Raw genomic sequence first — 23,604 nt, forward strand, 5'->3', positions numbered from 1 at the left:
AGCCACGTCTTACTGCTCACTAAAAGCCCATCTTGTCAACCTTGAAGGACTTACTATAATTTATTTTTACCAATTTACAAACATCTCTCTTGTCTCTATAGGGAAGGAGGAAGGAAAAGAGGGGGAGGGAGCTGTTTTGCTTTTAAAAGCAGATTTATGCTCAGCACATCTCCATGTTTGCCCAGTAGAGAGAGATCAGCACGGGTACCTAGGATGCTCTGGTAAATAGTCAGCATTCCCCAGGCGCCCATCCCTGACTCCGGTCTGATACCTTTGTTATCTGGCTGCTTGTCAGACCCGAGAGCCGGTTCCCAAATTCATTTCCCACTGAAGGCCAAATTCAGTAATGGGAGAGGTCACTGAAGAGCGGAAGCTGGCAGCAGGGGCCTGCTGAGAGCAGGGCTGCAGTCACGAGGCCTGCACACATCCGTGCTTCCCAACAGCACAGCGGACCAGGATCGGGGCAGAAGCTACAGAATTCAGGGTAGTTCAACAATCTCTAATCCCCTCTCTGCTTCAGCCTCTTCCTCCCTTTTCCTCTAAAATTCCTCTCCTGGGAAGTGACAACTACACTATGGGGACAAAGGCTTTGAGTCGCTCTCTCTGTGCCTGGGGCTTGCTGAGTGTTCACTGTTGGCTGCTGGCTGCCTCCGAAGCCCACAGCCACGTGTGGACTGTGGGTCTAACGTAGCCATCCCCTCTGTGCATCAACCTGCTGCTACCTCTGCTCTGACCTCCAGGCCTGCCAGTTCCCTCTTAACAGAATGTCTGTCCTGGGGAACAGAATGCCTATTCAGTAGGTTCAGGTTTGCCTTTGTGCCCTGGCCATAAGAGTGTCTAAGAAATTGGACTTCTTACTCTCTTCGCCCTAATTCATTGTAATAGATCTTGAAGCTTGAAAAAAATCCCCCCAATAGTTTTTCATTTTTTAAAATATTGTTGTATTATTTTATGTGTCTGGGTGTTTGGCCTGCCTGCGTATCTGTGTACCATGTGTGTGCAGGGCCCACTGAGGACAGGAAACAGACAGCATCCGATTTCCTGGAATTGGAGTTACAGACAGTTGTGAGCTGTCGTGTGAGTGCTGGGAATTGAACTCTGGTCCTCTAGAAAAGCAGCTAGTGCTCTTATCCACTGAGCCATCATCCCGGCAAACATCTACTTCATGTGTGCATGCGGGACAGCAAAGCCCAGAAGGAAGCACACTAGCTCCGTTCAGATCCCGCCTCCACTGCTCTGAAGCTGTGCGTCCCTGGGCTGATCATCTGACTGTCTAAGAAAGGGAAGGTTTTCAGGGCTCTGCTGAAGGAAACGGCCGAGGCAGACAGAGGGTCTGAGCATGGTGTGCTTAATGAGTACAAGGTGACACCAAGACTTCCCGGTGGCTTTAAAGCTTTTGCAGAGCTGTTGGGGTCTTTCCGTCTTTGTCATACATGACGTTTACTCCCTTTCACGGGCGTGTGTGTATGATATTTTATCATCATGACTTTTACAGTGGTAAAAGATAGCACACTGTATCCAGTACTGTTCTGTTGCTGTAAATGAAACCATGAGCAGAGCTGCTTGTGGTTCTGGGGGGATAGAGCTGATCACAGTGGGTGAGCATGGCAGTGGGCATGGCAGGGGACATGGCAGTGGGCATAGCAGCGAGCATGGCAGGGGGCATGGCAGTGGGCATGGCAGCAAGAACAGGAAACTGAGAATCACATCTGCAACTCCAAACATGGAGCAGAGAGACCTGGAAGTGGGGCCAGGCTGTGAACCCTGGAGCACTCCCCTCAACTCCTCACCCCACCCATGTAATTTGACATGATTCTTCCAGCAAGTGACACCACCTCTCCCCACAGTGCCACCAATTGAGAACCTAGCCTGTGACAGGTTTCTCACTCAAACAACCACACACTTGTCATTGTAGCCATTTAAAGTGCGAGGTTTAATGTGGGGTGGTGAGCTGTGATAGGCAGCCTGGCCACTGGTTGAGCTCAAGCTTAAAACCCTGGTGACCCAGCAGGTGACTGCAAGGAACAGCAGGCATTTGGCTACAGCCTCTCCCCCACCCCCACCCCTACCCTGGCAGAGAGGTCTGTGGCCATCAGTCATGTAGGAGCAGCACCAAGCCCTCCCACATGCAGATAAGGTATCTCCAAGCTCTCAGACTAAGCCAATGAGAAGTACCTGCTGTCAGACCCTGACCCGCCCCACAACTGTATATAAGAATCCTATCCAGAAGGAATAAAGGTGTGTGAGAACTGCTCTGTGTCCGAGAGCTTCTGTCATAAGAGCTATAACACTGACACTTGGGAAGAGGTCTGCTCTTCCGAAATGCCACCTGAAGCTCCCCCTCACTCCTCGCTGGCTGGTGGCCCTTGTAGGCCCAGCCGGGCCTGACTCAGTGCAGGGCAGTGACTGAGACAGCACAGCCTCAGGGGAGACAGAGGTGGAGCTGGCTGCAGCAGCTGAGGAGACTGAGACGACTCTCCCTTCCTGCTTGCACTCTCTCCCCTTTGCCTGAACCCTCACACCCAGCCAGGCAAGAGATCTCCCTGGAAAGCGTCCAGCACATAGACCCACAGTTTAATGGTGTCAAGTATGGTCTCGTTGTTGTCCACTGGTCACTCATACAGCTACAGGATTGTGTGTTTCTTGTTTGTTGTTGTTTATTTTATATAATGCACGTGCTAACCGGACACTCTACCGAGGACTTAACATCCTTATCTCCTGACCTTCTCCCTCTTCTGTTACTAAAACTCCGTACCCATTCCACACTGATTCTCCATTCTTTCTTCTTCCCCGCCTGGGCACTGGATTTGGGATCAGATGCCTCTGTTCTTAATGGTTTTCTCTCACCATAAAAGCACCTAACTGGGGTTTTCTTTGAGTTTTTCTGACTCCCATTGGGAGCCCAAGAGTTAAAGGCCTGAAAGAGCCACAGCCAACTTTTCAAGAACTATGGACAGCTGCAGAATGGTATCAATATAGCTGATTTGCATGGGCCAGATCTGGCAGAGAACGTTCTAAAGACTGGTATATCCCTTCCAAAAATATCAAGGGATACGGTTTGTCATTGTGTTGGGGAGAGCCCAGCAGTTTCTGAATTCTTCAAAACCATGACGGTGAGAATGAAGTGGTAAACTCAGAACAGAGGTGCTGTGCAGTGGCTGGCTCAGAGGACCTCCTCCGTGGGTCATTGATACGAGGCTTGTACCTTACTAAGGCTTTAATGTAGATGCTGTCTTCCATTTTATTGAGGAGACTGAAGCTGTAAACACAACATTACAGGGATAGTAAGCAGCACTGACAGTCTGGGGTCGAAATCAGCTTTCCTAAGACTCTATCGGCCGCTCGTGGAGACAGCATCTCCAGGATGCATCCTAAAGCCTTGCTTCCTGGGGGTCCTGTCTTTCACCGTTCTTCCACCCGACATCCAAACTCGAGAGCTTTCTGGCTCTGCTCACACCTGTTTTCTACGATAATTTGAAATAGTCACTCTATGTTCAATAGGGTATTCTGGAATAAGAACCAGGAACCATGGGCTGTCTAGTTTGTGGAAGCTGATGAACTATGTCAATCATTGATCAGGATTTCATCAGAAAATGGTGCTTCCTAGACCTCTTCAGGCATCAAGAAGCACTGAGTAGAATATGTTTAAATAGATAGATAGGTGATAGGTAGGTAGGTAGACAGACAGATAGATATGCTTTCATTGGATTTCTGGGCACTCATTGGATTCTCTTCAGAAATGAAGCACTAGGTCACTCTCTCACAGTGTTCCTCATGGTGGTAGGAACCTCAGGTCAGTCAGGATGCATAGTGACAGAGAGAGAAACTCCCATGCTTGTATTTCCTGCCCTGCTCAATTTCTAATCCTATTTTGGTTACCATATGACAGGGTGCCCTTGGAATGAGACACAATTCATGTAGGTAAATCATTAACGACTATAAGTATCTAGGCATTGAAGACTGTGTTCATTTATCGCCATGGCCTCAGCCCAGAGCCCAGCATCAAGAGTGTAATAAATATGCAGTGAATGTTTCTCAGAAGAATGGATGGTGCTAATAGGCCAGCATTTTAAATGTCCTAAAACATGATGTCTTGATGTTTGATCTTGGACTTTCTGATCAGAAGGCCATCAAAATAGACGTATAAACTGATGTCCCTTGGGATTTGGAAGGTCTGTCTTTAAGCATCATATGTACACACTGATAAAGGATACCAAAAAATATATCATGGCTTTAACAAGAAAGTAGCCCATTTCCTCCTCCTGTGCTCCCCACAATTAGCAGGTAAGAGGGCCAGCGACAAATGTGATTGTTGAACAAATGAGGTCTAGAATGAGGTAATGAAGGTTAAATGACATCAGAAGTGCTAGGCCTTAATCAGAGAGGACTCATGTCCTTGTAAGAAGAGGAAGAGGCACCAAAGAGCCACCACCCCCATGTATGTGCACAGAAAATGCCATGAGGGGGGCACAGCAAGAAGCAGCCATCTGTGAGCCTCCCCAGGAACCCATTCAGATGGCAGCTTGGTCTTTAGCCTCCAGCTTCTAGAACTGTTAAAAAAAATAGATTTCTGTGGTTTCAGCCACCTAGCCATTGGCACTTTGTTATGGCAGCTGTAGACAAGTCATCCTATGGGAGAGGCCTGGGGCTGGGTGGCAGGTTAATGCAGTGTCTTTCACTCACCTCCGTCTTCTCTGTTTCTTCTGTTCTTGCCTCCTCTGTCCTCTCCTCTCTGCTATCTTCTTCTTTCTTTTTCTCTCCTCCCTCCTCTCTCTTCTCTCCCTCTCTGCTCCTGACTGAACTCAGTGCCTTACACATGGACTGGATCCCCCCCCCGCTTCCCCTAGTTTAATTCTACCTTCTGTTTTGTTATCTTTATCGTCTACAAGGCATTCTTACCGGCCAAGATGGCAGGAAGCAGACCGAAGGAAGAAAGGTACAAAAGAGGCCCTTGTCTGATCACCCGTCAGAAATGTCCACTTTCCACCCCAAGCCTGGTCTAGAGCCATCTGTAACTATACTTTCCTTAGTTATAGTTTCTGTTGCTGTGATAAAACACCATAAGCAGAAGCAACTTAGGGAAGAAAGGATGTATTTCACCTTACAGCTTATTACTCCAAAACTGAGAGGAGCCAGGACAGGAACCTAGAGGCAGGCACTGTAGCAGAAGCCACAGAGGAGTACCGTTTACTGACTTGCTCCCTGTGGCTCATTCAACCTATTTTCTTATGCATCCCAAGACCACACATGCAAGGATGGCACCACTTCCTTTGGGATGGGCCCTCTCACAACAATTCTTTATCATGACGGTACCCTGTAGACTTTCCTACAGGCCAGTTTTATGGAGGCGTTTTTATCAATTGTAGATCCGTTTTCTCAGACAATGCTAGCTTGTGTCAAGTTGACATAAAGCTAGCCAGCACAGTAATGAAGACCGGAAATTAACCTTTTAATTGGGCATGTGGCTGCCCTGAGTAAAATGTGGAGTCTGTTACTAGCAAAGGAAGGGAGACTGTATCTGCAGTAGCCTATGCTTCTGGGAGTCCAAGCACAGCCGAGGAACCGGGATGCTGGAGGTCCATCTCTCAGCAAGGAAATGGTACCTGTGTATCCAGAGAGGCACTGGGAGGAGCTAGCGCTCTCTGGCTGGGGAGTGGCCCATATCCTCTGCTTGCTGAGGCTTAGTTACCTTACAGCGTTCTCACCCCCTGTTTCTAGTACCTTGCCCATGTCCCATTCTTAGAACCTGCTCTCCATTACCTGCACTTCAGTACCCTTGTCCTGGGTTGCTCTTTGATACCTTAGGTCCTACCCATTCCTCTGGGCCCAGCCAGGACCTTCCTCCTGGAAGTGTTAGCTTTCTTTCAAAGGGTTGAGCCTGAAAGGGGGCTGGGCTGGGGTGGAGTGGGGGTGAAGTTCTCAGAGAAGTTCTCTCTTGGCCAGGTAATGAGGATGAACACTTGTGATAAAACGTGTCATCGTGTGTGCCAGCCTTGGATGTGTCAGTGATGAAGATGGCCCTTTACCCCTAGAGACTTACTTCCTCCTAAACCATAACCCCAGCTTAACTGTGGAACACTAAGAGTGGCCAAAACTGTCAAGATCATCAAAAATGAGGCACATTGGAGAAACATGAATGGCCCAGAGCAGCTAAGGGTACATGACAGTTTAACGTAAGGTGGGATAGGAAGGGATATTTGAGGAACCAGGCATTTAGTTGGTAGTGATGTAGCACGGCTAGTCTCTTAGTTGTGACCACTGTATCAGTAACTCATGAGAACTGTGGGAAAACTGGGAACCGGTATAGGAGTTTGGAGAACTCAGCGCTAGCTTTTCAACATTTCTGTGAATGCAAAGTAGAAGTTAATTAAGATAAATCCTGACTGCCCTATTCGCTGGAGGTGTGATGTGGGCTGTGTTTGTCCACTGTCCAGTGAGAGCCACCCATGCCTTTATTTCAGGGTAGAGGGCAAACTTTAGCATCCCTGCATGGTAGGCACTGGGGTTTTGACCCCTGGGTATCTTCTAATACTTTCCACATTGAGCCTTCTGCCAGCTTGATTGCATGTTCTTCTCCTGCATCTCCAGGGCCACCCGGGGAGGTGCTGTGAAGGTCTCACAGCTCAGCAGGTCCCTGTCTCTCCCCATGTAGAGTTCCTTTAGACCTTGAATCTGTGCAGTGAAGCTTCCCTCGCCTCTCCTGACAGATTGCTCTCCCGGAGTGAGACTGCATTTTGATTTGCAGATTTCACTCCATTCTCCCCTACCCACTGAATTTAGTTTTTCTCTTTAGGAATCAGTATACGAGTCAAACTGCCAGTTCTAAATTTAGAGCTGCCTGCGATGTGGAGAACGCGTTTGCTGCTGCCTGCGATATGTATTTGGAAATAATGGTTTTATTTATCCACATCCAGTAATTCTGACCGCCTGCTGGGTTTTCTCAGGAAAGAGTTTGTCATCTTCTTCCCTCCTAATGATGAAATGTTGCCTGTTTGGGTCCCAGAGGCCCAGCCTGAGCCAGACACTAGTGACTTGAGTCTCTGTTTAATTAAGCAATGCCATCCTCAAGGCCCTGCCACCATAGGGCTCTCTTCTGCAAGGCTTCTGTTCCAAGGAGTTTGGAAACAGGTCTGGGACAGGCTTCTAGACTCATTGGAGCATGTAGGCTTATCTTGGGGCCCAGCCTGATAGGGGCCCAGTCTGTCAGGAGTAAGGGGATTGCCCCTTCTGTGATGGACTATGTAGTGTTTCCTGTGATTTAGGTACTGGAAACATGGAAGTAAAGCATCTCTCTCTCTCTCTCTCTCTCTCTCTCTCTCTCTCTCTCTCTCTCTCTCAGTAGACTGTCACATAGATATGATTGGAGGACAGTGAAAGAAGGCATTCTGGGCCAGGGCATACTGGGCTAGGGTGGGTAAGAGGGGCAGAGAGCGGCCCATGCCGTGAGGAAAGTCACAGACGGAGAAGAGACGTTTAAGGTTTAGGTCTGACAGATACTAGATGTCTCCAAGGGAAGGCAGCTGGGGGCTTTCTTGGATGAGAAAATAGAGCCTGTGAACTCCAATAAGCCCAGCCTTGGGACAGCTCATTGATTATTTCAAAGGTGTGCACTGGACAGCATCCGTGGACACCATACCAGTCAGTAGGCCTGCAACAGTGAGAAAGCTTACATCCTGGCACACATGGTTCTTGGCTAGGATGTAAAGCAGGCAGTAAGGGATGATGTGTGCCAAGGTTAAGAGCTAAGTGGTATGAATTAGCTTCACAGGAAGCTCTAATAATATACCATATTTTAAGTGGCTTACACCAAAAATTACCTTCATCCCCTGTGTCTCCCATCTCTCCACATCTTCCTTCTTCTCTCCCAACCTCTTCCCTCCCTTCCTTTTCTTTCCTTCTTCTAGAGATCAACCCTGGGGCCTGGAATATGGTGGACAGTGCTCTTCCATGAAGCTTCACCAAAGCCCTGTCCTCGCATGCTAAGGAACTCACTTCTGGAGGCCCAGCATCCTAAATCCAAGGGACAGATAGCTGTGCCTTGCGTCCTCTGCAGGCTCAAGGCTTAGACCACTCCTTTGCTTTGACTGTTTCCCAGTGGCTTTAGGTTTCTGAGCTTGTGGCCACAGCAGTTAAGCCCCTGCCTCTGTTTTCCCTTGGCTTTCTCTCCTTGCCATTATCCGTCTCTCACCGGCATTTGTCACATAGTCCATCTGGGGCTCATCACCACGTCCTTAACTTCATTGCATCTGCAAACTCTCCTCAGAGGATCTGAGGGGAAAACCAAGTCTTTGCTTTTTCCGGCTCATGGTGGTTACTGGTATTCTTCATCTGTGGCCACATCACTCCAGTGTCTGTCCCAACTGTCACATCACCTCATCTTCTATCAAATCCCCCTTTGCCTTCCCCTTAAAGGTATACTTATGGCATAGGCTTTAGCTCAGTGCAGAGTGTGTTACCATATACAGGCTCCTCGTTCAAATCTAGCACCAAAAGTGAGGGACACCTGTGGTACCATTTAGGGCCAACCAAGATAAACCAGAACAACCTGCTTACCCCCTACCCCGGAACCCTCATTGTATTCATATCTGCATAATTCGGTCTAATACGGTCTCATCTCAGAGGCTCTGCATGTGACAGCATTGATGTGGTATCTGGCAGCCCATCCAAGCCTACAGAGCACACGGTTAGAAGGCCTTTGTGTGTATGGTACGTGACTCTAAGAGCCTTTTTCAGAGGAAGACACCAGGGCTGAGCAATTAAATGATTCAAGGACATTAAAAGAGCAAGGAGTGGGGCCAGTGATCGAGTCAAAACTCGGGAGGAAACCCACTGGCTCCTCCCTGCAGCACACTGAGCAGGATTCTTATGGACTCTCCTAGGCTTGGCAGGGCCAGCACTCAGACCCAGGCAGGAGCCGCTTCCTGTGGGGACACCACACTTGAAGAAAAAAAACAGACCATTGTTGACAGCCTTGGGCTTTACTCAAAGTCCTTCAGCATGTGCAGGCTTTGTGTTTGTGGTGGAGGAAGGCTGCCAATAGTTGGATAGGGACGAGCTTGAGGGCCTAAGTCATGAATCAAAGAGCTCCATGTCCCCTGGACATTGCCCCAAGTCAGGTCCTAGACCTCAGATATGAGCCTGCCATGGTCCTTGCCCTTGAGACAGAGAGGAGCAGCCCAAGAGACAAACCTCTGCTCTACCTCTCCCTGCCTGCGTATTCCTTAAATGTCCCAAACTCCTGTCCCTTGTTTGAAAAATGCCAATACTCTTGAGATTCCACAGAGATTGAAAAAAAAAAGTGGTTGGCACAGTTCCAAAATCTATCAGTCAATGTGACTTCCATTTCATCAAGAGACTTCCGTTAGAGAAGTACTTTCCAAACTGAGTGTACCAAGACTCTTGGATTCCTGTATATATATCCACAGCACAGCTTTCCAGTACAGACTGATCTTACTGGATGGACTAGAACACTGTAACTCATGGTGATCGTCTGTCAATGAGTGTGGTGTTGGTTTAGTATGCATGGAAAGGTCTTAAAATGTTCAGACATGAGAAAGGAGTCTTCACACCCAGATGTGTTGACAATGTAGCATGGGAGCCAGGTATAACCAGACAGATCAGATCACGGGAGAGCAGCGCTGTCACAGAGCTATTGGGATTCTATGAAAGGCTGGATGCTCCACTTGGAGAAATCTGGGGAACGGTGGAGCTATCTGGGCTCCAGTCTCAGAGACAGTCGTTGACTTCACGTGAAAAAATCATCAGTTGGCAAGGGACAATTAGATGGCTCAGCAGGTAAAGGTACCTTCTCCCAAGCTTGACAACCTGAGATTCATCCCTGAGATCTTCAAGATAGAATGAACCAACTCCAATAATCTGTCTTCTGACTTCCACTCACACACCTGTGTGCACACATATGCACACACACCTATGTATACACAGCCATGTACACACAGGTGCATATACACCAGTGTGCGTATGCACACACACACACACACACACACACACACACACACACGCGCGCGCGCACGCACACACACGCACGCGCGCGCGCGCACGCATGTGCACACGCGCCCATAGAGTTAAGGCTTTCTGCTCACACATGCAAAGCACTACCCTCCTCCTGACCTCAGAGGAGGATTTTTGAATCGAGGAGTTAGGCCATCCTTTCAGAAGCCTTGGTGCCTGGAGCTTGGAGGGTGATACTGAGGTCTTGGAGGAGGAGGAGTAGGCGTAGCACTGCAGAGCCAGAGCTGTGAGCAGCTCAACCTGGGCTAACCCCATCTCTATCCAGCCTGGGTTTATCCAAAGTCTATTTTCACCCCTCAGTTTCTCACTTCCTCAATTTCTTTGGCTCTGAAGTGGATAGAATGTATTTGTCTATCTCATGAAAGTTTTGTGAATGATAACAGATGCATATACGCAGCTCCGGGCACAGCACAGGGCTGCGTAAATGGTTTCTTCCCGTGATGTACTTCAGGTGTGCTGTTTGTTGTTGTCCCTGTTCCTTATAACCACCTCAAGAGGAATGATCTCTTTGCTGATTTCTTGCTTAATAGATATGCAATATGAAACTCTTAGAAGTTAAGAAGTTTATCTAACCCTCCATCCGCCACAGCTAACAGGTCAGAGGTTTCTGAAGCCTTTGCCTTCATGCTGGGAGACACAGGCTGCCATCTCTGTTCCTGGCCTTAAGAAGGAGTCCTGCCTGGGGAGTTGAAACTTCTCTTGGTAGCCACTTGCTGGAGGACGTTTGTATTGCTGTGGTATTCCTTCCCTCTGGCCCCAGCATTTAGTAAACTTCCTGACAATGCCTCCAGTGTCAGCTGTGCTGGGGCAGGGTTTGGTTATGTGGTGGTGGGAGGGTAAAGAAAGAGGGCTGTAAGGACCCTTCCCAAGAGGACCATGCTGCTGCCTGGTCTCCAGGAACCGAGGCACAGAGGGAACTGGATCTGAAGGAAGCAGAGCTGCAGCAGCCTCTTGCTCAGTCATCCCTAGCACTGCCCCATTGGCTCATCATTTCAGCAGCCTGCACACTCTCCCCGCCTCTCAGCAACCGCCAAATGGATTTCTGGAGCATCTTGCATCCAGGCTTGCTTTCAAGAGGAAAGATGCTCGTTTTCTGCCCAAGCATTGGTTTACTCAAGAAACAACATCCTTGGATGCGAAATGGCCCGGATTAAACATGATAAAACCTTGAAGAACTTAGGAAGACCAGGACCCTATGTCTGAGACAGATCCCAGGGAAGAATGGGAGTCTCGCAAACTGCTTTGTGATCATGAGTTGTTTCCCTCCTGGATGAGAAACTCCCCAGGCCCCTTGTTGTTTACTGCATCCTGAAAGGGGGAAACTCTGACGGATCTGTACAAGAACTACTTTGGCCAGGAATCCTGTCCCAGCTTTCCTGAGAGAACGTCTGCTTGGTCATGGCCCAGTGGTGAGACAGACAGACTGTGGCTTTGGAGTCAGACTCACCAAGCTCCACATCCGCACTGCAAAAATAAATAAGTAAATAAATGGATAGATAGATAAAATAAAAAAGAGTAGCAAAACCTGCTCCTCGGGCCCCATGGACCATCCGATGAGGAAAGCTAGGTGAAGCCATCCGACTGCACATGTGTATTTATCAAGGGCCCATCAGAACTTCTGGCTGTATCTCTGTCTCTGTCTCTATCTGTGGGGGAGCACGGAGGACTGGTGAGAGACATGGATAGTCCCACAGGAATTCAGGAGAGGGTAGCAAATCTAGAAGCTGCAGAGGAAGTCACAGTGCCTCCCAGTCCGGAGTAGGAAGGCTGCAGACTTGGCAGTGTGTCAGCGCAGTAGTCCAGAGAGAGGATTCCCTCTTCTGTGGAAGCTTGTCTTTGATTTACAAGCTTTAGCCAACTGAGTGCGGCCCACCCCATGAGGAAGGGCAATCCACTTTTCTTAAAGTCAAACATCTTAAGTGTTAATTAACTACATCTAAAAGATGCCCCTACTGCAGCATCTGTCCAAACAGTGGTCTATACTCGCCAGCCGTGCTGACAAAGAAGCATTGTACCATGTAGGGGTGAGGGCTTTTGATGAGGGCATTTCCCATCACCTCCTCACCGCCCCCCTCCTCTGTGACATCCTTGCTGAACACTAAAGAAGCAGCACTTGCTGCCACCTTGGGCACCGAACTCAGAAGCCGTTAACACCTGAGCATGGGACCTGAGGCTCTCCTGTCTCTCTTGGGACTGTTTCAGCTGGCTTTCCACTCCACAGCCAGCCCTAGCTAACTGCTGTGCTTCTCCGCTGCCGCCTGTGCTCCAAGCCATCCCACTTTTCCCAAGCCCCATCCAAGTTGTCGCCTCTTCTTAAACATTTGCGGCATTGCTGTAGTTCCATTAGGCTAGATGACACGAGCCCTGAGTGCCATAGTGAGCTTATGCCAGCTGCCAGGGTGGCCTTCCTGGGACGTGCCAGTTAGCAGTGACTGAGGGACTGAAAGAGTCCTTTGGGTGAGTAAGAATTAACTTCCTGCCTCAGACATTCTGGGTGGCACCTGACCATAAGCAAAGGTGGACCCCCTTCCACCTCAGAGATGTACATGCCACAAGCTACCCCAAAACGTTCTCTGTTTTATTAGATTATCTTTTTCAAGGGGGGGGGTGCTTTGCATTCCTGCAAGTGTATCGTGTACATGCAGCGACCACAGAGGCCAGAAGAGGGCATTAGTTTTCCCTAGAATTAGAGTTACAGGCGTTTGTAAGCTGCCATGTGGGTGACAGGAACCAAACCCAGGTCCTCTGCAAGAGCAGCCAGTGAATGCTCTCAGCGGCTGAGCCATCTCGCCAGCCCCCAAGGCTTCTCATTTTAATGGGATGTGAGATTGATTTTGCTGAAATTAAAGAACACCTTGCCAGGATCCATTAAGGCAGCATGAGATTATGACCCCTGTCCCCCCTCCATCCCCCTTCCCCACCTCCTACATGTTTCTGGGCAAGTGACACTTGGTGAGCCTCATGACTTCTAAAATCTTGAAACAAGACAGCTCTTCCTGTCCCTCCTATCCAACTTCCTGGGTAGGCAGACTAGAGACGAAGCAGTAGGTGTTTCCCGTTTTCCAGAAAAGGGCATTATGATTCAAAGAAATGAAATGATTTGACTAAACTCACAGGTGGTAAGTGGAAAGCTAGGCTCCAGCTTGGGGTTCCTAGTCCAGCCTGCTTGGCGCACCCTTGCGATTGATACCATCTATTGAGCTGCGCAGACAAATCCTGCCGGCATGGGGAAGGCCATGAAGGCATTCAGCAGAAGTGACACCTCGGATCCCTGGGGCTCTGGTAGGCAGGGTGGGCTGAGTGAACGTGTTTGCATTGGAGGATGCTGGTCCCTAGCCATCAGACTTAAGCTTTCCCGTATTATTGACCTAATCAGAAGGCGTTTATTGAGGCATTACCCTACCTCAGGCTCTCTACTGGGGGGCAGAGTAAGCAAGCAGAAGACTAATAAAAACTAGACTGGTAAGTTATGTATTTGAAATGTCAACAGAAGGCTTTGCCTTTACAGGAGAAGCTGCAATTAAGTCATTCCTGATAGACAAAGGCAAATACAGCTGGGCCCGGTGTCTGAGACAGGACTTAGACATTGGAGACAGGAGCTATGTGGTGTCGGCTCTTGCCCCTTGATCCCTGTGCCACAGACACCAGTACTGCAGGCTACTACACTGTATGCAGACAGCTAGGGACAGCCTGGATACTGTAGGACCAAGCTACGGACAGTTCTGCCGCAATCCCTAGCATTGCCTGTCAGTTCAACACAGTACCTGAAGCATCAACTACAAAGAAAGGGAATGTGCCCTGCAGCCTAAGAAGAGGTCACAGTGAACAGGGACTGGGCCCCCGGGCTGCACAGGGGATGGACAGCCCTTCAGGACATACAGGTCTAAGGACTGTGCCTGCCCTGCTAGGGTCTGGGAAGCGGAAGGCTGTTGTCTTGTTTTTCATCATTATTTCAAAACCAGTTTCTCAGTTTCCTGTGCAGTATCCTGTCAGCTTGTTGCCATGGAGAAGTAGGTTGGGGCTAGCAGCTCTGTCCTTCTCTGTCAGCATTTCTAGCCCCCCCCCCCCAGCTGCCTTCTGCCCCTGAGCAGATGGAGGGGAGCCAAGATGGCACTTGTGCACAGGCCCTGATCATAGGCACTGGTGCTATGGCTCCTGTTCCCATGGGCTCTCACTCATACATTGGCTTAGCTTCTTACACCAAGTGCCCTCTGTGTGCCAGGCATTGGCCTGTGCCCTGCAAACGGAGAGTGGACACTGGCTGGTGGGACCAGCTGGTCTGGCCTTGCTATAGCATCTCCTTACCTGCTCTCCTTAGCTTCTCTGTCCTCAGAGTTAGAGGGATGTTTTGCTTCTCTTTCACTCTTTATAATTGTTTGTTTAGAATCTTCTTGGAAGGCCAAGGCTTAGGAGGTGCTCAACGGGCAAGTATGTTCAAGCAACCTCTTAGAATGTGTCTTTGTCTTGCCTTTCTTCCTCTGATGTGGGGAACAGAATAAGCCACAGCAAAGCAATGACACCCTACTCATTCATTCATTCATTCATTCATTCACTCACAGGGGCTCATGTAGCCAAGGCTGGCCTTGAACTCGATATATAGTCAAAGGTGACTTTGAACTTCTGATCCCCGTGTCTCTACCTCCTGAATACCAGGACTATGGGTGTGAGCCACCACAACTTGTTCATGCCATGCTGGTCATCAAACCCAGGCAGGCCTCATGCCTGTTAGGCAAGCTCTCTACCCACTGAGCTGCACTCCAGCCCCACCTGGCACCTACTTTTTCTGGGCTGCATCATTTTAAGCAAGTGGTTTAACCCAGTAGTTACCTCCAAACCTATATCCTCACCCAGGATATCAATATTTGAATTTTGAAGTAATGAATTTTGATTTAAAAAAACTAAAGTATCGGTGGCCATTTAACCTTACCACGTGCTTTCGTAGTGAAACCCTATTGAGAAAAGCAGCCCTGCAAAGACCCCCCATGTTGTGATCAAGAGACCCAAAGCTTGGCCATGGTTGTAACCTTGGTCAAGGTTAGTATCTCTTTCTACCAAGAACTCAATTCAGTGTTCACATCGGAAACATTCAGGAGTTGGAGTCTACTGTCTTGAATGGTTCTTTTAGCTCCCAAAGTCTGAGAAATCCATTAAGGGAAAAAAAAATCCTCTTAGCGTGCCACCCCCATCACCAATATACCCCTAGGCTGGTGGCTGACCTCAGCTTGACTCCTGCTGCCAACTCTGGAAACTGCCCTCCCAGGAGGCTGTAGACCAGAACACTGCTCCTGGATACAGAAATGTCTTTCAGATGTAGAAGGAGCATCCTTCAGAAGTGCCTCCTCTGCCCTGCCCCAGTGCAGCAGCTAGGCTTGGCTTGCATCCCAGAACAGTGAAGAATTGTTGGAAGGAGGTTTTTTGTTTTTTTTTTTTTTTTCCACTTCACCTGTGTCCTGCATTTTCCTAGGACCTGTTGTCTTCCTGCACCTTTGATTGCTGAGGATTCTATTTTCTCAGCCACCTGCAGTCTACTGCTCTGTGCACGTCACTGTGCAGAGTACAGAGAGACAATAGCCATTGTTCTCACCTGGTGACACAGTCTGCAGCATGGACAGGTGAAATAAAGCAGAGCTGTAGAGTTCCTGGGAGGCTTGTCGGGAGGGAAAAGGCTGTGAACTTGATTGAAGAGTGGACCGTCTCTGCATTGTTCCAGCTGTTACCTCTTCCGTAGAGCTTAAAGGACTGGGCCAGAGGGTGAGCTCAGAGTCCCTTTACTGCCCTGAAGCGTATCCATAACAACTGTTGCAGACTTTCTACAGGATGTGGGACTTGAGCTGAGCCTTGCTGGCCTTTAGAATGGAATGGGAGATGTGGGTGAGCATCTTCAAACTCTAGGACAGAGCATGAGGCTATCTAGGCTAAGGGTAGAGCAAGATGAGAAGGCCTTACGTGAAGATGGAGAGATGTGGGAGGCACAGGAGTAATGTGGTCTCAGAACAGGCAGCTCTTATATTTCATAAAGGGCCAGGGTCCCTCTAGACTAAGATCTTACTGAAGAGATACCAGGCAGGATAGGGGAGTAAAAAAAAGGCTGAGAAGTGGGGCTTCTTCCTTACCTGGGAGTCATTCCAGTATATCTCTGACAGACCTTTACTATCACGGCATGGGGTCTCTTCTCTGGACCTTTCCTCTCTCCAAGAAGTACATTTGGTAGGACCCTGGCAGCCTACAGGGGAATAAATTTTCCTAAGATGTCTGCCCTTGAGTTGTGGGCTGTTCCTCAGCAGATGTTTTCCTGAACTTGAAATAACCAGAGGAATGTTTTGACTTTGTTGGGAGTCAGAGTCTAGATTTATCAGCTAGAGCTAAGTCCAGGAATCAGATGCCCTCCACCTAGCTGTGACCTCCATCTTTGCTGTCTCTGGTCTAAGTTGCTTTTCTACTGCTGTGACAAAACACCATGACCAAGGCGACTTGTAAAAGAAAGCATTTAATTTGGCTTGCAGTTTCAGAGGGTTAGAGTCCACGATGTTAGAGCAGAGACAGGCATGGCAGCAGGAATGGCTGAGTGCTCCATCTTGATCCACAGCAGTGGACAGAGAGAGAAAGAACACTGGAAATGTCGTGAATCTTTTGAAACCTCAAAGCCTGGCACATACATCCTCCAACAAGGTCACATCTCCTAGTCTTCTATAAACTTTCCTACCACCTGGGGACCAAGTAAGTATTTAAACATAGGAGCCTATGGGAGCCATTCTCACTCAAACCATCACAGCTGCCCAGATCCCCCTCAACAGCATCATCTGTGCCCATCTCTTGGTCCTGCCTCTGCCTCTGTAAAGGGTGTTCCCCCCTCTCATTCTTCCTCCCTCCCTCCCTCCCTCCATTTCTCTTCTGCACCCCACTGTCCTTGATGTAGCTCAGGCTTCATTCACTCTGGACTTCACCTTGGCATCCAAACTGATATGCAGGTCAACTTTCAACCATATTCAACCCAAAGTGTCCAAGATATAAGATTGTATAGGTGCTTTATAGATGTTGCCATGGCAACAGCAGTGAGATGCTGATGCTGATTTTACCTCTGAAGCACAACCCTGACTTTGCTCTCCTCTTACTGCCCAGTGTCTTAGGAACTTCCAAGTAGCTGTCAAATACAGTCCAAAATCTATAGTTAGGCCTTTTGAAGATGAGCTCTCCTGAGTCATTTGCAGTGATCTCCCCCTGTCAGCTAAATTTCTACTACTCTCTCCATTTCTGTTTCTCCCACCAAATGGAACTACTGCTGTTAGTGTGGAGCTCCCCAGAGTCCAACCAGGTCTCTGTTCACAGTGCTCTCCATGTTTGGAATGTCTGAGTTCCTCCCACAGCAGCTTTTCTTCATCTATTAGAGGATATCTGATGGTCTTCTAGACTGCTCATTCCTTAAGGCAGATATCATGGCTCAAAAAAGGTACAGTGAATGTTTTGTTTGTTACTCGAAAGACCTGACTTGTCTCTGAAGCTGGAGTTTGAATCAGGGAAGTTAGGAAGGACTGTCTGTCCACACCTCGGAGTCTAGTCCTTGAAGAGATTTGAAAGTTTCCCCGTTGTCTGTGGGAAAGCACCCAGCCAGCTGCACATGGATATGACCCCAGCATGTTGTGTACAAACAAATGGGCTTCTCCTCTAACAGACTGGTCAGAGAAGGCAAGGGACCTATTACTAAATATGGGTCAGGGAGATAACTCAGGTATGATGAGCCAGGTATAGCCTATGGTCACGGAGAGTTCTAGTTTCAAGAGACTCCAGTCTTATAGCAACAGCTTGGTGCTTCGTTGGTAGAAGGTCAAGGGAGTAAAAACAGAGTCAGGGTCCTGACCTCTTACTTTGAGCTTCCCTTTGGCTTCTAGGCTCATACTCCTCTAGTCCAAAGCACAGAGGTCCTATTGCTGCTCCAGAGCAGAACTCAGCCTGGAGTGTCTCGTAGGGAAATAGGCTCCCTTTCTGGGTCAGTATGATTTGGGAGTGTAACCTCAATCTAGAAACACCTTCTTCTGATCTTCCATTCTTCAGTGAGCAGAGTTAGGGGAGACCATGAAGGGAGAATTCTGGAACTTTGGTTTCCTTTAAAACACAAGAATGTGTTTTTGTTTTAATGCCAGGTGTGGGGAAATGGGGCTGCTTTGGACTGACTGCAGCAGATGACTATGATTTGCCTCAAGCTCTAACAGAGGTGCAATTTTGCCAGCTGCAGATTGTTTCTGCATCTGTGTGACATCTGGAATTCAGGGAATTTTTCAGAGAGTGTATAAATGCTAGGGCCCTGAGAGGCGGGGTCAGTGGTTGTTGGTCATTTGGGGTAGGGGGGATTAATTGTGGTTTGTTAGTAGTCATGCTCAAAGAAAAAGAAGAAATTAGATTCAGATCTTTCTACCCCTCTATCTCCCCCTCATCAGGGAGGGGAGGTATAAAGAGTGGGAAAAAGTACACACGAATTAGCAAAGACTAGCAGCTACAAGTAAAGAAAGGACATGAAGAAAGAAGTTAGACTCAAAGTTCTCTTTCCCCCTATCCTTTCTCTCCTATCTAGTGATAGGGGTAAATCTGGGAGGGACAAAGAGTGGGAAAAAGAAGAACCCACAAAGTAGCAGAGACCAGCCACAGGACAGTGGTGACAGTAGGTAAAGGGTCTGCCTCTCCTGCTTTGCAGTCTGGCTCCCCAGGCCCTTGCTTCCATTTCAAATCATGCTGTGAACATGCCACCCTCCGGGCCACCATTTGGAAAAGCCGATCTCAGCCTGACACTCACTGCCTATAAATGGCGTAGAATTAGGCTAATCAGTGGCTCTTAATTTCCCAACAAATGCGGGTGCTGTGCTAATTGCCAGGGTCCACACCGGCAGATCCCCAGTTGGCGGCATCAAATAAGAGAAGTGGTAATTTGGGGGCTGGAGTGGGGGAAGGCCTGCTTTGTTGGCTGAGCCAGTTAAAAACTCTATTAGGCCACATGAGCCAAAGCAGAGCCAGCCAGAGCCTGGCCCTCTTGATCAGTCAAGGAATTGGGTGAGTAGCCCCCAGAGTGCATGCTGGAACCGAACCTCCTCGAAGATGTCCAGCATCTCCTTGTCCATGAATAGATTTGTTCTCTTCTTACTCATGGTGGAAGATTTCACCAGCAGCATGGCAGGGCAGGGCAGCCCATCAGGGATAAAGCATCCCCAACCTTGGTCTGCTGTTACCATGGCAACATGGCATTTCCAGACTCTCCAGGCAACCTTATGGCATCTGCTGCTGTAAGCGATTCATGTGGAAAAGGGCCACTGCTCCTTCTCCAGAGAGAACAAGCTATGAAGGCAGGGCACCATTCACTGGAGGGGCCAGGGCCTCAAAGGAAGTGGCTCTTCAAGTCAGCCTGTCTACTCCAGTCTGGGGGCAGAGGGCAAAGCTGCCAGGTCAGAAGAGATTGAGGACATAGAACAAACAAAGGCTGGTTGTGGAGCGTGTGCACAATGCTGACAGTTTGGCTAGGTGGCAGGGCAGACACTGATGGAGAAGGCATGGTCAGTTTTGCCCTGCTGAAACCTGCCACTTTAGCTCTGCCTGACAAATCCTGACCTTTTATCTTCATTGTATCTTCATTGTTATATTCTGATGCCTTCCCCACCTGAGCTTCTGGACACACATGCCTTCCTTTGAGTGGGCGTTCCTCCCCTCCTGTCTCTGTTCCCTGTTGTGTGTTATCACCCCAGTGCTCCCTAGATTCCTTGAAGCTCTACTCTTCCTCTGTGGGGATGCAGAGAGAAAATGCTTATTCTAGGTTAGGCAGGAATCCAGAAACCGTGAGACACAGGTTAAGAACTCAGGATCCAGGCAGGCTGAGCCTCGATTGTTTCCTGGCTTTCCCACTGGCTTGGAGGTGAACCTAAGCCTCAACTAAGCCCCACCACCTCCTCCTCCTCCTCCTCCTCCTCCTCCTTCTTCTTCTTCTTCCTCCTCCTCCTCCTCCTCCTCCTCCTCCTCCTTCTTCTTCTTCTTCTTCTTCTTCTTCAGGGTGAAATGAGCTCAGATTCTGGACATCCTTGCCCTAGGTTCTTAGGGTAGTGAGATGGCAGAACACAAGCGGGTCAGAACAGAAGCCTAGTGTGGAGTATCATTAAACATTAGTTATTTTCCTTAAAAATGAGACTCATTCACCTCTACACCTTTCTCCTTGGCTCATACGAGGCACTGAAATAGCATTTTATGTGGAGTTGCTATCAGGTGGATATCTTTGCCTGGCTGGGTGCTCTTGTGACGGAAAGGAGTCATCCACATTGGTGGCTACACACTCCTGTCTGGTGTTCGTAGCATCGACACTGCATGCAGGGCTGGAGCCCTGTCAGGCTGAGTCTGTCCTGAAGCTCGGCCTGCACAGTAAAGGGTGTGCCCAGTAAAGTCTGGTCCCTTTGTTAGATGCTCCATGGCCTAGGACGTCAACCGTGGACCTCCGTGAAGGAACGTAGCTCCTTTCCTCCCTGTGGGGACAGCAGGTGTTCATAGTCCCTAAAACCTAACTTTATGATCAGCAAAGGATTGCTTGAAGTGAATAGGCCCTTAAATTGTCAGCAGCAAGAATGGCTTATTCAGTGGATAAAGTCTCTGCATCTTTATCACAGGGCACTTCCTGTCTGAACCCATACAGTAGGGAGTCTGGAGAAGTCCTTGTTCTCATCTTCTGATCATACCTCTGTTGGTCCTCCCCAGGAAGGAAGGCTTTGGCATGTGTAGCTCTTTTCAAATGATCCCAGTGAGATAAGGCATGTGAGCTTAAGCCTCAGAGCATCTTGTATTTGATCATGATGCCCCATCACTTACAAGCTGGCAGCCATTCTCCTGAAGGTGCTCGTGTGCTACCATCCTGCTTCAGGTGTTGTGCTGGGGGCTGATGGTGCCTGGAGGGTCTGACAGTTTGAGTGACAGGTGAGGGGTGTTTTCCCAGGAGCCATCTCTAAGTCAACATGGCTGCATGTGCCTCTGGGCTGAGGATGCACACCTGAGTATGGCAATAGCACAGTTTTCAGGAGGCAGAACTCAGCAAAGCTGGAGAGTCACTTGGGGCCACTGAAGCTGATTCGTTCGTTCTTCGGGTGCTTGAACAGAGACCATGAGAGACCATGACTTACCCAGGCCCATCTACCAAGCAAGTGTAAAGCAAGCCTTGGATCTGACGCCAGCCTTTAGGTTTAGCACTGCACTGCTGTGACAGTGTTAGATGTCTGCCTTCATTGGAATTGATTTTAAAACATTAGGTAAAGAAAGAGGAAGGGTCTGGGGAGCTGGTGCAGTGGGTAAGGCGTTCGCCCCAGAGCCTGGAGACCTGAGCTCGATTCCAGAACCCACAGAGAAGTGGAGGAAAGAATCAGCTCCTAAAGTTCTTCCGTGACCTCCACACATTGTTCCGTGACCGTGCACACCATGCAACTGCGCACACGCACACTCATATTCACACTCTCTTAACTGATTTTTCAGGGAAAGGGAGTTTTTCAGAGATGTATGCCTCAGACAGTCAACAGACTTTTTTTTTTAATTAGGTATTTTCTTCATTTACATTTCAAATGCTATCCCCAAAGTCCCCCATACCCTCCCCCCAACTTCTCCACCCACCCACTCCCACTTTTTGGCCCTGGCGTTCCCCTGTGTGTTTCATGTGTTTTGCAAATTGTATCGTGTATCTTGGGTATTCTAAGTTTCTGGGCTAATATCCACTTATCAGTGAGAACATATCATGTGAGTTCTTTTGTGATTGTGTTACCTCACTCAGGATGATGTCCTCCAGTCCATCCATTTGCCTAGGAATTTCATAAGTTGATTCTTTTTAATAGCTGAGTAGTACTCCACTATGTAAATGTACCACATTTTCTGTATCCATTCCTCTGTTGAAGGGCATCTGGGTTCTTTCCAGCTTCTGGCTATTATAAATAAGGCTGCTATGAACATAGTGGAGCATGTGTCCTTCTTACCAGTTGGGACATCTTCTGGATATATGCCCAGGAGAGGTATTGCGGGATCCTCCGGTAGTACTATGTCCAATTTTCTGAGACGCCAGACTGATTTCCAGAGTGGTTGTACAAGATTGCAACCCCACCAACAATGGAGGAGTGTTCCTTTTTCTCCACATCCTCGCCAGCATCTGCTGTCACCTGAGTTTTTTATCTTAGCCATTCTGACTGGTGTGAGGTGGAATCTAAGGGTTGTTTTGATTTGCATTTCCCTGATGATTAAGGATGTGAACATTTTTTCAGGTGCTTCTCAGCCATTCGGTATTCCTCAGGTGAGAATTCTTTGTTTAGCTCTGAGCCCCGTTTTTAATGGGGTTATTTGATTTTCTGGAGTCCGCCTTCTTGAGTTCTTTATATATATTGGATATTAGTCCCCTATCTGATTTTAGGATTGGTAAAGATCCTTTCCCAATCTGTTGGTGTCCTTTTTGTCTTATTGACAGTGTCTTTTGCCTTACAGAAGCAAAAATATGGAATGCTTCACGAATTTGTGTGTCATCCTTGCACAGGGGCCATACTAATTTTCTCTGTATGGTTCCAATTTTAGTATATGTGCTACCGAAGCGAGCACATCAACAGACTATTTAAGAGATTAAATTGTAAAAGCAACATAGGAACATCGAAGGAGATTTAGATAATAGAAAATAATTTTATTTAAGTCAAAAAGCTAAGCAATCCCCTCAGTCATCAAAAATAGTCTGGCAAACAGGTTTGTGTCTTGTAGACAAAGGATTGGGCTGATGGATCCTTAGACCCTCCAGGTTTGACTCTGAGTGTAGAACCAACCAGAGAGGCACGTGGCGACTGTACTCGGCGCTACAAATGTCCCATAGATGCTATGACTAATCCTAGTAGAGATAACATTCCCTCGCTTTGGCAGTCCCCTCCAGGTAACCACTTGTCCACGTGTTCAGAATTGACTGTTAGGTCATCCTTTGGGAAAGTCTTCAAAGAAATAAAACTAATCTCATTCACACCCCTAGGAGCAATGGGGTTCCTCACTGCTGAGGGTCACCATCAGACAGCGGGGGCATTCAGTAAACATCAGTGTGTGGATAGTGACCGGATGCTGGCTGCCCTTCTAGAAAACGTTATGGGAAGCATCTGATCTCTTGGTTAGAGTCCGTGGAGCTGGGGCAGTCATGGCTGAGTGCCCCTTACCACTGCTCTGTGCAGGGTGGCCCCATGGTGCCAGTTTTGTGCCCTGAGATACTGAAAGGAGTTCAGCTGGTGTTTCTCCTACCGCAGTGCCTATCAAATTCTGGAATGCACCAGAGCCTCCCCCCTGGGGAGGTGTTCGGACTCGGAGGTGGGGGATGAGCATCTAGCCTCCTGTGAACAAGCAAGAAGGTTGTCAGGACATTGTTAGGGATATAGTGGCCTACTTCTTGGAGCTGGAGAAACCAGAGTCAGCCCAGGTCATGCAGTCCTGTAAGAGACAGGTTCCCTTAGAATCTAATCTGCATGCCTCATCTTCATCCCTCCCCCCCTCCCCCTTGCACCACAACAGCAACTGGGCCAGCAAACAAATGACACAGCAGAGAATAACAAAACGGTTTCC

At 48.5% G+C, this 23,604-nt stretch overlaps 1 protein-coding gene and 1 non-coding gene across 4 annotated transcripts in view; one reads left to right on the forward strand and one right to left on the reverse strand.

Moving 5' to 3' along the window:
- The window catches only part of Sergef (secretion regulating guanine nucleotide exchange factor), a 204,376-nt gene that overhangs the window by 172,262 nt on the left and 8,510 nt on the right, over positions 1–23,604 (forward strand). The window lies entirely within an intron of this gene.
- Positions 22,508–22,614, reverse strand: LOC115031694 (U6 spliceosomal RNA). Its single transcript, XR_003837353.1, has one exon. It is a non-coding gene; the product is annotated as a U6 spliceosomal RNA (small nuclear RNA).

This window comes from Mus caroli, unplaced genomic scaffold, assembly GCF_978045245.1.
Source record: "Mus caroli unplaced genomic scaffold, Mus_caroli_1 scaffold_8, whole genome shotgun sequence".
Classification (NCBI taxonomy): domain Eukaryota; kingdom Metazoa; phylum Chordata; class Mammalia; order Rodentia; family Muridae; genus Mus; species Mus caroli.